This window comes from Ischnura elegans, chromosome X (genome assembly GCF_921293095.1).
Source record: "Ischnura elegans chromosome X, ioIscEleg1.1, whole genome shotgun sequence".
NCBI classification, from domain to species: domain Eukaryota; kingdom Metazoa; phylum Arthropoda; class Insecta; order Odonata; family Coenagrionidae; genus Ischnura; species Ischnura elegans.
In genome coordinates this window covers 20128419-20147081 of record NC_060259.1, presented here as the reverse complement: position 1 = coordinate 20147081, position 18663 = coordinate 20128419, and positions in this window count along the sequence as shown.

Genomic DNA, 18663 nt, shown 5'->3' with positions numbered 1-18663 from the left:
CCCGGGTCGTGCCCATAATTAAATAACAGTGAACCTTACAAAGTTTTATTTCCTTTCTTCCAAAATTTACTTTAAAAAATAATTATCGGCTTCCAATGCTTCCTGGGTTTTGTTTTCATCAAGCTCCAAACCATTTATTTCCGCCCACCTTTATGTTTGTTCGATGTAAGTACTACTGCTATTGATAGTACTTTTTAGATTAATCACAACACAATACTAATACTCCTAAAATTATCAGCATACAGGAGATATTGACAATTCTCATGAGACCTTGGGAGGTCGTTTATGTACAAGGAAAACAGTAATGGGCTCAGAACAGAACCTTGCACAATCCCTAAGTCTACATTTTACCAGTTTGAGACTTTCCTGTGCTTTCCAAAGGTTGCTTATGTTCGCCCAATAAGGCAGGAGCGAAACCATTTGATGAAGCTTTCAGATATTTTTTATATGAGACACCATTTTAGTTTTTGAAATAAAAATTCGTGACAGAATCAAAAGCTTTTGAGAAGTCAAAAAGGACGAGAATCGTAAGTTGTTTGTGATCTATTTCTTGACGTATATCTTTCTGCAGACCGGGTAGTACAGCTTGGGTGCTAAAACCAGGTCGAAACCCAGATTGCCTAGGGTCTAGTAGGTTGTGCGCACTAATGTGATTATTGATTTCACCAAAAGCTATTCGCCGTAGCACCTTAGCTGTTGAGGATATTATATTGAAACTTGAAACTTGTTCGTGGAGGAAGGGGTTTCATATTATTAATAACAGACATATTGTTTCTTCCACAAAATATTATAATGGGTCGAATAAATAGTCAGTAGAACAGCACAGGAGAAGAGGATATTCTACAAAAAGAATAATCCACTTAAAGCCGACAATAAAAGCGCAGAAGTAAGGAAACAATCCATCAGATGCAACACATGGAGCATGTTCCTGCATAGGAGCTAGACTTGAACGTTGACAAGAGCAAAAAAGCCAAAAGTAGAAGCATTCGAAGTATGGTGCTAACGAAGAATGATGAAGATAAAATGGATCGACCGAGAAAGTAATTAGGAGTTTCCAAGAAGAATGGAGGAAAAGAGAAGTTTTCTAACAATCGTGAGAGGAAGACGAGACAACTTGGTGGCCCACGTCATGAGGCACGATGGCCTGATGAAAACAATCGTAGAAGGACAGTTGAATGGGAAGAAGAGCAAGGGGTGGCCCAAAACGAGTTACTTGGGACAGATCATTAAGGACGTAAAAGAAAAAAATTAATTCACTAATAAAAAGCTTACAGATAGGAGAGCGGCATTTGGAGCTGCTTCAAACCCATCTTAAGATATTTGACGAAAGATGATGATAAAATACGTAAGGAAAAATTAAAATTGAACTCGTTTTTTCCATTAATTGTGTCAGTGCTGAGACGATGCCCTAATTAAGTTTTCAAAGTAAAGCGAAATCTTTTCCAGGAAAGTTTTTAATCACTTAATTTTTATGAAGCTACGTAAATTGAGTTCCTGTAAAGTGAGTTGAAACCCGCAATGATTCACTGCATTTCATCTGTAGTGAATGATAAAGGAGATTAAAATAGTATGCACTCCATAAGAAATAATATGAGTCTTAGCTTATTAGCATGGCAGACTCTTGTTGCCACGAATCTCTTCTCCTACAGAATCAAATGGCAATAAGGCTTTCACTCTGCAGTAGCTTTTGGAGTGCCCGTAAATAATACAGCAGTCTAAAATGCGAATGCGGCTGGAATTGAACCCAGCACCGTGGAGCCAAAAAGTTCTGGACAAAACTGTAAAAGAGTAATTTTTTTCATAAAATATAGAAAGAATTGAGCCGGGCATAAATGTAAAGACTACATTCTTGCCAATAACTGGGAACTTCGCGAGTTAATTCCAGTAAACACATGGATTACCAAATGGGTTTTAAAACAAATATTCGTTCCTTGGGTGTCTAATACACATTTACATTTTTTGTGATATGTATTAACAATAGGAACACGATAAAGATATTATCGGTGGAATAATTATTTACAATATTTAGACTTTATAAGAAAATTAAACCCTCATTCGGCCAATTATAAACTTATACCATAATCATAAAATCGAATTAAAATTCTTTGAATGGTCTTGTTTTTGCAGTGTTTCGTCTTGACATGGGTTGAAATACGATTCGCTTGTATTATCGTCATCAAAATTTATTGATTTAAATTTCCGAGCAATAGATGAGTAGAGGGAGTAGCTTAATCTTCAAGTTTTTTCAAGCCCTTTAATAAAGAAATAACATGGAGTCGCTAAGAGGTGGATTACCAAATGGCTATCGCCAAAGTTCCATGAACGCATAGTAATACGACAACAAGAGTGTACAACTGTTCACCTTTATCGCTCTTAGCGTCAATAAAGAAATATGCGCCACGATCCATAAAGATAAGATCCCCCATTCAGAGCGTAAAACAAATAAACGACGACCATGGCATCGAGACTTGATTTTGTTACCCATGTTCTACCCGATCCAAATCAGACACACAGTCGGGAGACAACTCACTGAAGCTGCTATCTACATCTGGAACAAGGGAGATTGACCAGGAAAACGTTACTAAACCGTCAACGAGGCGGACTTGGAGAAATACTCGTAGATAGCGAAGGGAATAATACATTATGACTGTCACATCAGCCCCATCGGAATGATAGAACGGCCAAAAGCAAAGCATTCCATCTGGAGATGGTATTTTTGCAGACGCATTCCTAGCGGAGGCTGTCGCAACACAAGAATATCCTCCACAATCACCACAAACGCGGCACACTCGGGCCATATCACGACACACCATCCGGAGGCATGGTAATAAAATGCAAATCAGATCATGGATTCAAGGGGGAGGCCGTGATTCCCGCCGCGGAGGGAGCGGACAAGGTTTCCGCGTCGCCTGGGCCAGGAGCTTCGGAGGGCGGCGCGAGTGGCGTCGACTGCTAGCGAGCGGTCGCGATGGTAGCGATTGATATGGCCGACGGGGGCCGGGATGGGAAACGGGAGTGGCTGCGGCGGGAGGGGACCCCCCTCATTGCATCGCCAACTCACGAACTTCCACGGCTGCATCTCCGAAAGGCTTCCTCGGAAGACTATGGGCTGGGAGGAGCGGCGGCAGCTTTTAGTGATTAGACGGAGGGGCCGGATGTGGGGGGGAAGCACTCAATCCATCCGTCAAATGATGGATGGCTTCATTGTTCCACGGACACTTCAACTCGTCCTCATTCAGCGCGCGTTCCAGTCACTGCTCGTTGGTGGGTTCGGAAGATTCACCTTTCTAGTCGGCCGTCTCTCGGGCAGAGTTATGCGAGGGAAGCGGATGGCTCAAGGGCAACTGAAGGCTCCGACAGCGTTGACCCATTCGTGGTGCGCTTCGGCGCCGACCCACGCCATCCCCTCCATCACGCTCCAAGCGCCCCGAAACCATGCTCGCCCCTAACGCTGGTTTATTGTAAAACAATTGCAATAAATTTGCCTTACTGTGCACCAACAGAGAGATACCAATTTCTTAAGGTCAAGCGTCATAGAGAAATTAGCGTGGATAAATTAGCAAATATAGTAGCGTGGCGCTCAGCCTATTTTGGGTTGGCGTTAAAATTTTGACTGCTCAGTCCCTAGGTCGTTTTCGTCAGGGCCGTGCACCATGAGATGAAGACGCTTTGTTTTCATGTACAACATGCATGTAAGAAAAATAACCACCCGTAAAGAAATGATGGAGGTGAAGGCTTCATTTTAATCCAGAATGTATGGTAGTTGGCGATTCGTATTTAGAAGAGAGGTAGATTTACTTGTTATTATTATTAAGGGTTTTATTATTTTATATAATTCCCAGAGTAATAAAATTAATTTTCTCTTAAGTATACACTACATTTTTTCACTTAGGTAATTAATACACCGGTTTTTATGTGTCTTTCTAATAACAGTTTGCCTTTGAGCGATAGCAATAGCGACAACAATATGATAAGGTAGCAATGCTCACTGATGAACGATCGCCTGAGTGGGACTTCTCCCGGGATGGCCATAGCGATAGAGTTCCCTATAGCATTTCCCATCATTGACCACGTACCTTTCCCAATCGACAAGGACTTACCATAGCCCATCAGAGTCGAAATCGCCCAATGGGACTATAACGCCAAGTTTGCCTTTCAATTAATTGAGCGCCATGAACAATGAGGGGGCGATAAAATAATGGATGAAGGAACTGCAAAAATGGCCACATGATCCCGGAAATAATTGCTGAAGTTTATCATCTCCACAGTCGCTGGAAGGGGCGCTAAAATTCCTCGAGTGACATTCAAGCCTTATGTTTAATCGATTGGATGGACAGGGACGAAGGGAAACGTGCAAGGAAAGACAGACCTCCAATGAAACGCAAGTGGCTGGTAGACTCGCTTCAGTCGTGGAAGATCCTCTCCACTCGAGACCCCAGTCGTAAGAGAGCCGAGAGAAACCGAGAGGAGCCGACGGGAGCCGAAAGGAGCCGAAGTGGAACGAGGAGATCCGAGAGGGGCCGAGGAATGGCTGTGGCTGAGCAGCTTCTCGGTGGGCCGCTCAAAAAACGGTGCGCAGGCGAACAGTAGAGACACTGATGGACGCCACCTGCCAAGCAAGAGACGGACATTTGGACAGGCAGAGACGGCTAGGGCTCGCAAAGTTCATTTAGGTGGCTGTTAAGAGAACTGAAATCCTTAAATGCCTTAAGATATTGGAGAATTTGGTCCTTCAATGGTGTTATCTAAGTTTCCGAAGGAAAATTAAGGGGTTACAGATGCTGATTTAAAGATATAGTAAAATAAAAATTTCGAATGAGAAACTTTCATTCCTTTATAATAAATGGATTCAATGCCTCCCGCTCCTCACAAAGCCAACATATTTCATGGCACGAATTTGCAGAAACTACCTGCTTTCCTAGAAATAAAGTCAGGCTGAAAATAAGCAACCTCCGATAGTCTTCTAGAACACTACATTTTAAAAGCCTACATTTCTTTTCTTTTTCATATCGAGAGCCATGTGCCATTAACAGGGAGATGAACATATTCGACTACTTTTTAGCTGTTCTTTGTCTACATCAGTTCATTTTTCCCTTTGATATCTCTTTCCACTGGTAATTTCCAGCATACATCAATTTCTGCTCTCGATCCCTCGCCAACTATCAGCGCAAATTCCGTTTCCTCTTCTATTTAGCTAACAAATGGTCGACACGAAGCATTTAAGCAATAAGAAGAAAATGAGGGAGAAGAAAGGGGGAAAACATCAGATGATTAGGCATTGGAATCAATGAGAACAAAGATTGTGGCGGAGCATCATCATCAGATCATCATCGTAAATTATTCATGAATATTATGCTTCATCCATCATTCAATCCACAGATATATATGAATTCGTAAGAAAATATTTTTTTAAATAGATTATCAAACTGTTTAAATAATTCAAAATATGAAATACCTACGCTTATAACCGTTAGAGAAGGTAACATGTCCATTTAACTGCTGATTAAGAGAGTTCATGACTCTGGTCAACAGTAATTTGGCCTTGCTAATGGTAGTATTAAGGTATGGAATACAATTTTCGGGTGAGAAGCGAATAAAGACAGTTGTATCAGGAATAATCTGTTGGAATGCTATAATATCAGAAAATTATTAGCGGCAGGCAATTATTTCACAAATACGTATTTGTGTTATGCCCTTGGTGCTTTACCCCAGCAAGCCCCAAAAATAATACAAACAGCCCTAAAAGTCACTGGCAATTTTCCACATGTCAGTATTTTTGGGAATATTGCCGGTAACTTTTATTTCATGCAGGTGGAATTAATGAATTTTAATCGAAAAGTAATGAACCAAGCATTTATTTTAGATGAACCAAAATGACGATGACAGCTGGGTTGAATTGTAAGGGTCAGGATAATTACAAGTATCGAATAAGCAGGACTCGACAAAGAACGCCGCGGAAAATGGGCAAATCCTCAACAGATGAGACGTTCAAGATAGACCATGCCCACATCTACTTAGGCACGGCCATGATCAAAAATGTGGAAATGGCCATCTGACGTCCGGGTATCGAGTGGCGCATATTTCTGTCGGCCTTTTGAGAATGAAGAATGGGCGGCTCACGATGCGGCAGCGCCCGAGTAGTCCATCACGGAGAGAGGCGGCATGACAGCAGAATGGAGGGATGCATTGACGTCATCGCCGCTGCCCACAAGTCAATGTTATTGTTGGAATCAATCACGTCGTGGCTTCCGGCGTTCGCATACCGAGCTGGCGGTCGAGTCAAAGGGGCTGCTGCGAATGAAAGGGAATGGGCTGCCGTGCGGCGGGAATGCCAAAGACCTCCAGACGACGAACCTCGGGCATCTTAATGGGCCTTTGTTCGATTGGTGGGATTCGGGGGTGGGGGGGGTGGCCGGGAGGGGGCGCCGCCCCCCCCCCCTAGAGAGGACGACGCTGCCCCCCCGCGGAATGAAGGCAAACCACCTCCGAAAACATGCCGCTGCCACTAGCCCCCGCTAGCAAATAGTGATAGCAAATGTCGGAGAGGGCGCAAGGAATGATCATATGTACGGCTTGCCAGTACTTTTAGGGCTGACCGCGCCTTGTTAATACAGCCAAGATTTCATCTAAGAGATCACCTCAAGAGATCCCAACAAGAGAGAAGAAACCTCGGCTATGTTAACATCAAGACGTGGGTAATCTTAAAAGCACTAGCAAGTAATGCATGGATAACGAAATATTTAATCATCAAAATGTATTTACGCAATGCATTAAGTAGTCGTTTACCATGTCAGTAGTATCATATTACTCTCGTATTTCGAAACAATGAGGATATAATGTGACTTATTGCAAAAGACTTTAAACTTTGACTATCTTTGACCTGTAAAATAAACGTTTTCAAAATGTGAAAGTCGTTTTATACACTCCTTGATAGATCCATTGCAATAAATTGCCTTAATAGCAATATTTGTTGATCAGGTGAATCATACATTAATGTCGCTAGCAACTATTGCCACCAAAATTATTAGAATGAGCGATGTCTGCGTTAACGTTCGGCGTATTAGGTAAATTCATAACTCACCAGTACGGACTGCGGACAAGCAATGCGTTTCCAACAGGGCACGCATGGCAACGCATTGTCGACCGTGACGCGGACGTTAAGTGCTGTGTGTGCATGGAATGACATTTGGGGCGTTTTCCGACCGTCTTCCGCTCGTGGGATGCTGCTGTCTTGCGAAGCAGCTCCGAGATCACCTTTGCCCCGGCCAACCACGTCCACGCTTCTTTATGCACGCACCACTCACGCACCGGGAGACGGGATGGCATGTCGGACCGTCCTATCGCTCGTTGAAGTCTCCACCCGCCTGCAAAGCGTCCGTCTGCTCCAGAAGGGTTGACCGTGAAGGGTGCCCATTAAATCTGTGGAAAATGCTGGCGCGAGCCATCAAGACTTCCCTAATCGTAGCTTCACGCTAGCGTTAGTACACTTCCATTTTTTAGTACACACTTATGGTTAGGGAAATACTTCATGAGCCATCATCGGAATACTTCAACAACCATAGCACTACATCGGCCATATATTAAGGAATGGTCTGAAAAAACAACTATCGAGGGACAGTTGAATGGCAAGAACGAAAAAGGAAGAGCTAGGACAAAAATTTGAAAAAAAAGGTTAAGGATGTGAAAGAAAATAAACACCTAGGTAATAACTTATACAAGATTTAAGTAGAGGGCTGCGTCCAAAGAATTGCTCGCAAATGATTATGACAAAGGAAAAAATGAATATTTGTTGTCATTATTAGAGGATACTCATTTTATTTTTGAGCCTGAGGAAAAATATACCCATTCTCAAGTTTTTTCAAATCTCAACTTGTTCCCAAGCAGCCAATTATTCCTAAAAGAAATATATATTACGTCTAAGCTTCAAATACTGGTCCATTATTTTCGCATGAAATCATAACGTTGCATTAAATGTTTCAAGGAAGAAGTGGTGGTAAAACGTCATCATGAATGAGACGCAGATACTAATTTGAAACTATATTTACACGTCACGACACACTTCGAAGTTTAAACATAATTTCTAAATGCGATAAAATGATAAATAATAACTTGAGAATTTTCTGAAAACATCGATAATCGACATCTTTTGAGTAAAGTGTCTAGATGTATTCTGCAAAGAATCATTCATTGCTAATGTATGTGAGGGGAATGATGTTTAAATCAGTGAGGTTCGCGGAAAATCAGGCGTTGATTAGCCAGTCCGCAAGAGGGCTGTGTTCTCTCTTGGAAGTCTTAGACAAGCGTTGAATGGAATATGGCATGTGGATTAATTACAAAAAAACGAATGTTATGCGGTTTTGTTAAGCCTCGCGAGCAAGGAATATGAAACTCATTATATAAGTTGGTAGACAAAAACATGTGCAGGTAAACCAATTCAACTATTTGGACATCACATTAGAGGAAACGGATACAGTAGTAATGCGTTAGAAAAGGAGGGGTTCATGAATAAGGAAGAGCAGACGAAAGGATCGTTATCTGAGAGTTAAAAGAAATGGTTTATGAAGAGTCTAAACCGGAGTGTATCTCTTTTCCGTGCGGGACCATTGACTCTTAAGAAGAAGGACGAGTTAAGACGGGAGGCGTTTGAGATATGGGTAAGGAAAAGAACAGAGAAAGTAGATTGGACGAAGAGGAAGGGGAACGACGAAGTGCTGGAAATGGTGAGTGAGGAGTGGCAGATCCCAGAGGAGATACGGAGGAGACAGAAGGTATGGATGGAGTGACTACTAATCGGGGAGAGAATGTTGAAAACAGTATTTGTGGGTAGAATGTTGGGTAAACGAGGAGAGGAAGGAAGACAATAGGATTTTGGATAGAATAAAAGGGAGTAGCCCTTATTGTGAATTGAAGAGGGAAGCTAATGAAGGGAGGGGAGGCTGCCAGAATATATTTCATAAATACTCCATGAAAACCCACCTTCATCAATCGAATACTTAGAAAAATAATAGTTCACCGTGTTATGGCAATTATTCCTTCTCAATTTCTTTTATGGACGCTTATTTTTAGTTTTATTTCACATGGGTTAAAGGTGTTGCAGGGACTACTAAGCAAGTATAATGAGTTATTTACGCTAAAATGTGGTTGATTCGGGCATTCTGTTTTCGGACATTTTGGGCATTGTGGTTCATTCTCCTCATGATCGTCAATTACGAATTTAACTGGACCTATAACACGTTTCAAAACGATTTCCCGTTTCTCATGACAATGTCAAACCTCAGACCAATAGCATCACTTCCTAAGTGTCTAACACTTTTTAATTTGTAAATTTGCATCCTGAGCTGATGGTATTAGTTGTACATGGTTAAAGTTGAGGAGTATAATAATGCCTCAGGATTCAATGTCTATGGGTTCAATGGGCTCTCCAATGTGAGCATGGAAAGAGCAACATCACAATTCAATTAAAACGATCATTATTAGACTCCGTTTTTAATGCCATGCATTATATTCTTCACGGATAATTAATTTCTTAATTGTATGCATTAATCACCGTCATCTAGATCTTTGAAGACATGAAAGCGGGTCGCGGAAAATGACGTCTGATCGAGAAATGAATTCTTCGTCGCGATAGCTTTGATTAATGGCCGAAGGGAAGGGCGGTGCAATTCGCGTATTAAAATTTTAATCACCCACTACGGAATTACAATGTATCACTCCATCTTCAGCTACTATAAAGCAAACAAATTATAATAGCATCAACATTTTGATAGCATGTAAATTTATTCTAAGTTAATTTTTAATTAGTTCAATATCTGAGTGAGCACAGAAGCAAGCTTTGTTGCGCAAACTCTCATGAAGGTCAAGGATAGAAGTTTGAACAGAGGATAACCACGAGCGAAATCAGGTGGGACGTTGAGGAAAAATGTGTTTTATGGAGAGGCTTTCATTTATTTTTATTTTATAAATTTCACAATGATCATCAGTCACTATTTTAAGTTTTTTTTAAAGAGATTTCAGTCACCATAACTCACGAGTTTCTTTCGCCACCCGGTAGACCAAGGACAAAGAGCAAAGGAGTAGAAAACTTAAACACCAGCTCTAATACTGAGTTTAGGAATTTATATAAACGAAAATCGTCTAAACCGATGTTATAATTACCGAATTTGATTTTGCTCCCTCCGCGCCGTGTTGCTTTGCGCTGTTAGTGGCAAATGCAGGAAGAATATAAAACTAAATACAAAATAAAAAGGAATCGCTCTATAATTATTTCCCTTTTTCAGTCAAGGTGGGCATAATTCCTGGAGTGCAGTCTTCATTGGTGAGCATGTTAGTTGGGAAAAGTGTAAATTGTGCTATCTTTGTTTATGTATTGTTTGTACGGTAAAATATATCTAAGAAATAACGATTTTGTCAGCAGCGCAGTTTATTAAGAATAATGAGTTTGATATATACTTAAGAGATTTAAATCAATACTATAAATTGAGCATAAGGCATAAATTAAAATTAACTGTATTCCTTTGAAAGCATACGTTATCCGATGTAAGTAATATGCCTTTCGAAACTTCTACAGCTGCATGAGACCATACCAAAAACAAGGTCGAAGGCCTCCGCACTTCAACAATAATATAAAACGACCGTTGTCAGCAGGCCTTTAAATATGCATGGGAGGTTAGGAAGTGGAGACCATGGATCATCAACGGCTCCTGCCTAGAAATAGAGTTTGTTTGTTAATAAAAGAGTCTTTTCCCCTACTATAAGCACACGATTTAAGTCCATTCTCCGTAGCAGTATACTTATGGAATGCACTCAAAAATTGAAGGCCTTTCAGTGCACCTCTTGCAGTGCCCAGCGATTACATAATAAGAGTCATTCGTACCAGTATTTATTAATTATACTTTCTGGTGATTATTTTCTATCACCATTATATCTATTATTCACATATAAAAGAGAATGAGACCATATTGCATCCACCCGCTTGCCGCGTTGCCGTACTCTCCGCCGCCGCCGGCGAGAACCGGAGTCGACCGCACGCTCGAAAAAAACGATTTTAAATTCGGGATTGCAAGTTGGTGCAAGGCTTTATTTTAGATCCACAATGTAGAAGCTTCATAGAACGACGTGGTGTCAGGCACTTGGCGGAAGTCCGTGGCAATATCTACTTTTTCTCTACGTTTATTGTGAATATTCCGCCATTTTGTTATATATCTATGGTTATTGATGTAACAAAATCTTTGAAAACCCTTCAAATGGAATAAAAAAGTGTCAATTAAGATGGTATAACAGTTTTGTCGATGAAACTATTCATGAAACCGCTGCACGAGGATAAGGATAATTTTCAGGAAAAATCGAGGGTGGTCGGTTTTCGCTAAATTTGTTCAACTTTGACCTCACATATATTTTTAACGTGACAACACAGGAAAAAAATAATCTGCAAAGTTATGCAAAAATTTTTTGAGAAAACGTATGCGAAGTTTCAACTTCGTAGCTCAAAAAATCGTTTTTGAGGTTTTGGCCAGCTTTTTTCGATTCTAGCTGCCCAGCCCACTGTGCATAGGTGTGAATATATTGGCTATTTGGAGAATTGGGTGGAGAGCTGAGTCAAACCAAATTTAGGCTAGTTAGCCAGCGTGAAATATAAAAAGTGTATGGTAGAGTGAAATTCGGACTGTATCATTTAATTCTCGCGAGGTGAGTAAAGGGTGGACGGTCTCGGCTTCAATTTTGGCGAGGAATATGTCAGTAAGTCCCTGTTCCTGTAAGTCACTGTTGATGACGCAGAAGAAACATTGACAAGGAGTTGCAATCCTGGGGATTTGACCGAAGTGCTTCTTTATTTTCAGCTCGTCAGCTGCGTACTACTGCTAAAGATGCATGGAGAGATGAACTGACATTATCTCGTGACTCATTTTTCTCTTTTAGTGCCCATTTTTATTCTTTGGATGCGGAATTTCATTTGTCAATGTTTTATAATTGTTACGAAATTTTACAGTGCCAGAAAATAGATGATGATCTGGAAAGAAACTGTCTTTATGCAATGCACTTAATCATCGAAGCAGCGCCTAATTGCTATTACTCCAAAGCTTCCACGAATCCTTTTGGCCTCAAACGTCGTTTAAGCATTTCTCACGTGGTTATCCGTGTTCTCTTCGAGTTTCCTTCACTCTTTTGCTCATTATCAATACGTCAGATCTCAAGAGTGCGGCTAGTCCATCAAGATCTCACCTCCCTGCTAAGATGCATCGCATTTCTTCCTCTTCACTGGACATCGGTTCATCCAATCAAACGGCTCCAAAGGGAAAGAGAGCCACAACGTCGCACTCCTCAGGCCGCAACACGAACACACAGCCAGCACATGGACTTCGGCGCAGAATTATTTAATCCGTGAATTAACTAAAGTTAATAGGAAAGCAGCGCTATTCGTCAAAAACAACTACGAGCGAGTAGACATCGTATCGCAGGTTTTACACAGATAAATTCCAGAGACTCGGAGGCTACGTGCTATTCTTATACTGCTTGAGCAATTAAGAATTAACTCCTTTCAGGGTTACGTGGAGAGCATAACCTTAGAAAGGCAGTATGTTTCCACGCCCAGGAACGATCAAATAAGAAAGATACGTGACAGAAAGGATAGGTTAAGGAATTCCTTTTAACCTCGAACAATGAAGTATTTTGATAAATAATTGGTCGAACTCAGGCGAATAAATCTCTCTAATAGTAACTAATTATTTGCATAACCATATATGTTTTTAGTATTTTAAACTATAACAAAAAAGGTCGTAATTTCTCGGGCCACACGCCTATTGAGATAGCTTACGAAGTAGTAAGTATATATAAAAAGGTTCTCCCTTTTCCATGCCTGGAGGGCGTACAACGAAACACTCATCACAAATGTTTTCTCGACCTTTTTTTCTTAATAATACCAAGACGCCGGATACCGAATCATTGATTCTACCGACAGGCGCGCACCCTGTAAATTTGCCAAGGTGGGTGCTTTGGCGATATGCGATGCCTATCCTGATATTTCGCCCTAAATGTGCATGCATCAGAAAATCGATTAAATTAGCTATTCATTTCGTTTTCATGATTAGAGTGGTTAAATTCATCGCAAGTTATTGGCAGACATAATGAAATGTAACTTCATCGAAAAATGGCGTATCTGAGGAACTTGGATTACAGACACTGCCCGATGCTGCTTAAGAAATTTAAGGAGGCCACTTCAAGTACAGTTGAGTACAGTAAAGTGTACAATGGTTCAACTACAGCACAGCAATCTCCTGGGCTAGAGATCTTCTCAGCATTTATATCGCGAGAAGTCGCCACAAGGGGCAAAATTTATGACTACGTGCCTTGTTACCGATGGTATAACTGTAGCTATGGAAGTGTGCCACCACTGAAATTCAATACACGATAAATTATTTGAATGCGATAACGTCGAATCCAATAAGCATGCTTCTTCTGTAGAAATAGTTCAGAAGAGAGGAAAAAAATTTATCCAGAGGGACAAAGGGGGAAATAGATACGAACAATATTATGAACATGAAATCTTACTACTAGAATACATGAAACACGACCTCTCGTTCATTTTCTCCATTACCTATATCTTCTCTGATCTCGATGGTATGATAAGTGGAGGAGGCGACCGACAGCTGCGAAGATTTGCGCCATGAGGAAAGGGTAGGGAAGGAAGGGTGGAGAGAAACCCGGCGTAGCCATATCCTGCTCTAAACGAAAGTCACCAAGAAGGAGGTGGCTTAAATTACAATCCGACGGACGGGTAATATACTTGAAATGCCCTCGACAAATATTTCAAGTAGGGATAGGGCAGTCTCTGAAAAATCTCTACCACCGCCGGGATTGGAACTAGGGCTCACGTGATATGAAGCCGACGCCCTAGCAACACACCATCCCGATCCCCCTATGAACTTGAGGAACTCGTATCAAAAGTTTATTGAGCATCCTACGCGACTCCTTATTTGATTCCTTTCTCAAAGAAACCTCTCGCAGCTGAAAGTGCACATTAAATGCGCCAACAGAATGCAGCGCCAAGGGCAGTTGAGGAAGGGCACAAGAAAGAAGCACATCCGAGAACTTAGGGAAGTAGCTCGGGGAAGGGCGAAATGGAGGATTGCAATCTTAGGATTACAGTACAGGGAATGAGAGCTATATTAGGATGAGTCACCAATAAAAGCAAGTGGCTCAAACAAAGTAATAGGAACTAGTATTCATAGTTGCGAACATAATCAACAATGAGGATGAAAATGTTTCTACAAACAATTTGAGGATCACGACGTGGCATTATCGATAAATCAACTTCCAACTTTCCCTGCTATTTACGCCAACAATGGATGAAGCTGTCGGCACTATGATTTCAAGTCAATGTCCCGCATGGAGTCGTGATGTGAGGAGGGGGAAGGGGGGAAGCAGAGGGTGGGGGGAGGGATTGTCATTGAGCGATGGGGGGGAGGGGTTGGAGGCGGCGAGAGCACAAGTGACGCACAGTCAGGCATTGAAATGTAAGATCGCCAACCGATGGACAGCTTAAGCAAGTGATGGACAGTCGCAGACGTCTGGTGATTGACATAGGCTGCATGCAGGTTAGAAAACTCGGATCGGCATCCTTAAAGGAGACGTATATCTCCCGTGGGGGGAGTGTTGAACGTGATTACGGGGATGGGGGGAGGCGGAGGAGAAGGGGGAGAGGGGGGGGGGGGTTTCCTGGAAGGGACTTCGGTGTCGCTTTGCCCGACGAATTCCTCGTGAGTGGAATACAGAGGGGTGAATTATCAGTCTGTTTCATTTGTGGTAAACTACGTGGATAAATTATGATGGCTTCCCTGCGTCATTGACATTCTGGTCTAATATTGCCCATCAGGAGAAATTTACAAAGGAGGCGAAAACATGTTAGTCCATTACCTGAGGAGTGAAATAACTATCACCACCTTCTTCCCTTGCGCAGAAGTCATTCAACAGATAACAGACAACAATTTTATGATAACGGCAAATTTTTCCATCATTACGCAGAATATTCCTCTCCCTTTCTTGCTCGACCTCTGATCATCACATAAAATCTAATAGGTGGTCTGTTTAGTAAAAATAAACATGCAATGGCTTTCTCGTCGCCTCAGAGAATATTCCCCACTAATTTTCGATACATACGATATTTATGTATACTCAGAACAGAGAAGATTTTATGTGTCGACATGAAAATCAAAATAAATTGTGTGATACAACAAATATCCCAGGACTTTTCGATTCTATCCGGAAAGAGCGATTTTTCGGGAACGGAAAAAGAGGAACATCACATGGGCTTTGAGTTCCTCTATATGACTTAGAGCCCTATCAAACAGTGCTGTCTATTATCCCGTTCCCACTAGTATGATCGCACAAATCATGCAAGAATTCACAATACAATGATAACAACTATCCTAGGATTACAAAGCACCTAACAGCTTAGCGAAAAGGTGCATCAGTGGATAATTGAAAGCGGAAAGTTTCATAAAATCTCAAATTCAGTGATTTTTGTTTTATTTATAGAATTATTTGAAAAAAAATTATTCGGAAGTTGCCTTCCGTCAAAAATTAGTGTTTTACCACCTTTTCACATTGGTAATGTAACTTTCACTTCCGGCATCGCAGCGCGTATCATGCGGAGGCGGCAGCGTTTTCAACTACGTCTTAAACGTAACGAATATTCAGTTCAAAAATAGTGGCATTAATTTCGCACACTTCTGCGGTCGTTCATTTGGACCCAAAATCTTAATTCATGTGAAGATTTCGGCAAATGAAAACGAATGGTGACTTACGTCGAAAAAATGTTCCTCATTCAACCACTCTCTCGTAAGTTTAAAACTTAAAAATGCAATAGTTGCGACCCAATTTCTTTCCAATTATGAGTTGGTGACGTCATTCGTTTCATTTCATGAACTTGACCAAAAAGAACCTTTCGAGAAGGAAAGGAATCGGAAAAGGGAAAATAATAATAATAATCCAATCGAGACCCGCCAAAAAAGCCTAAGAGTTACTGAAAAACGAAGATCTGCTCAGAATAAGCTCGTGAAGTCATCAACCCATGTGCGAAAGGGTTGTCTATTTTTTGAAGTAAACAAACTCAATTAATTAAATAAATTCAATTATCCTTTAAAATTACTATCACTGTAATCTGACGATTACGTCCGTGTCCCGTTTTGCCTTTGGAATGTGTATCCTGTGTATTATTTATTTCATAATTATATACGTTCACCACACATTAAAACACAATAATAAACTATTTTCAAAATTAATCATAATTACAATCAAAATACAAAAAGCCCTTAATAAGCTAATAGTATCATTATTACCAAAACAGTCAAGACCAGCTGAATGCCACATGCAATATTCTGTACAAATTTATAATGCCGCTAACATCGACGATATCTGTCCACGAAACATTTCCGCATATACGTTTCTATTTAATTCACTTGAAATGTCATTAAACGAAATACATATTTGATTATTAGGTGTACTATACAATAATGTTTGTTTTGTGTTTAGGTTTTCCAGTGACCGTGACACCCATGTATTGGGGGTGAAAAAGCCACTCAGACTCGTGACAGCAGGATTAGCACGCGAGGACATAACACCGCTACCACCGATTGGCTCAAGAAGAAGGTAACGGAGCGAGAAACAGAAAAATGCGCGTCTCCATCTTTATAATCTACCTCAATCGACAATTTTATTTGGTGGGCGAGCCTATTGCCTGTATCAAGAAATTCCACCAAGCAAGGCCCGAAATCGTCGTCTACAAACATTCAGTGCATTTTTCTGGTTAGGAAACATAGGGGAGCGACGCTGCATAGTAGGTAGATTGATTAGCTGCTGATTCAGGGTTCCCGGGTTCAAATCCTGGGTGAACCTTCGGATTAGGAGTGCAGTTGGGTGTTGTGACTGTAGTTTTAGCCTCTCACCCCGAAGATATGGATTCAAACCCCGGCAGAGGCAGACATGTTTCAAGTAATATCCAATCCGTGCTAGAGTGCTTCGAGGAAGGCACTTTGTGTACAGCACTCTGTCCATCGTATTGGAAGTTCACCCCCCCCCCCCGCCGTTCGCCACAGCAGGTGATTTTAACGCCGGGTTTCTATCCACCCTTCTTCCTCTGCCATTTTCTTCGACTCTACCTACCTCCGCACTAAAATAGGGAAAATAGTACTTTACAAAACTGTTGACACACGTATGCTGTCTGCGCCCATGAGAGTAAATAATAAATTTAAACTAAAACACAAGAGCGTTAAAATTTCATGGAGCGCACCACCGCAGGAAACTCAAATTCAAATAAATTGTTAAAACCTTGATGAAAGTGCTTCTCGATATACCTACCTGCCTCCTGATACCACTCACCAAAACCCCTTGCAGTATGGGATGGCCCAGGGAGAGGAATTCTCGTGTCTTAGTCAGGGGTGAGCGCTAACCTCGCCTATCCAAACAAAACTCCGTTATGGTGAGGTATTTGGAGGATGCGACTGACAGTTGCACCATTGTGGGAGGGTAGGGAAGGAGAGGTGGAGAGAAACCCGGCGTTGGAATTAGCCAGCTCCCATTATAGAAAGGCAGCAAGGGGACCATGGCTTAGCGTCTCATCTGACAGATGGAGTGCTGCTCTTTGAGTTTCCTCGACTAGGAACTCAAGCAGGGATGGGGCAGCCTCTCAGAATATCCGCGGCCGCCGGCATTTCCACCCGAATCTTCGGGGAGTGAAACCAAAACTAGCCGCCGCATCAACCCGATCCCCACAAAACTTCGGGTTGAGACTCTGTTTACGTGAGTGCGGTATCATGAAGGACATCAAAGCTGGTTTTCAGGCTGTATGGAAGCAGCTGAGGCGAAGGAACACTTTCGGGAAATGCACGCTTTGGGCCGGCGCGTGCTAATTGCCATCGGTAGCTCTCCATTTCGCTTGCAATCCTCTGGCGAGTGAGCCACGATCTTTTTTCTAATGACGTGAGAACAGCTAATATTGACAAGGCAGATTCCAGGATCGATCAAGGTGTGGCCATCATGGAGGATCCGACGCTTTGGAACGCGGCCGCTCGTCAACACGTACCGTGCAAACAAGAAACAAACCTCCCGGGATGGGTGGGGTGTAATGGCATATCAATGAGAGTTAAATATTGATATTTGGGCGTGAGTGTGGAGGGTAATGGGAGTGGGTACTGTCGGTGGGATGAGTGGGAGGTCATGACGTCACCTGGAATCGGTGCTTTCAGGGCCCACCCCTCCCATCGACAAAGATCGCTCGCTCCGAAGAAAAATGGTGATTTTGACTGCGTAATGACTTCGAGTAGGGGTTGTAAATCATCGGTCGACTGCGCCTCCAGATAGCCGGCTCATAATGAATATATTTAATGACCAAGTCTTACACATGGAGTCAGCTACGCAATATCGACGGCCTGTTTCAGAGAAATCGTCCTTTCCTCTCGTTTGCCAGCAAGCAATCCCCAAGGATATAATTTATGTGCCGTCAAGCAGTCCAGCCACCCCAGTCATGAATAGTGAAACTATTACACTCGATCGTCAAACGGGTGTGCTTCGCGAGACTGCATTAAAGCCATTTCTCAAGTACTCAACAATAATTTAGAAAATACTTACCATCAATTTCCGTAACATAACCATCGCCGTGTTTATTACACC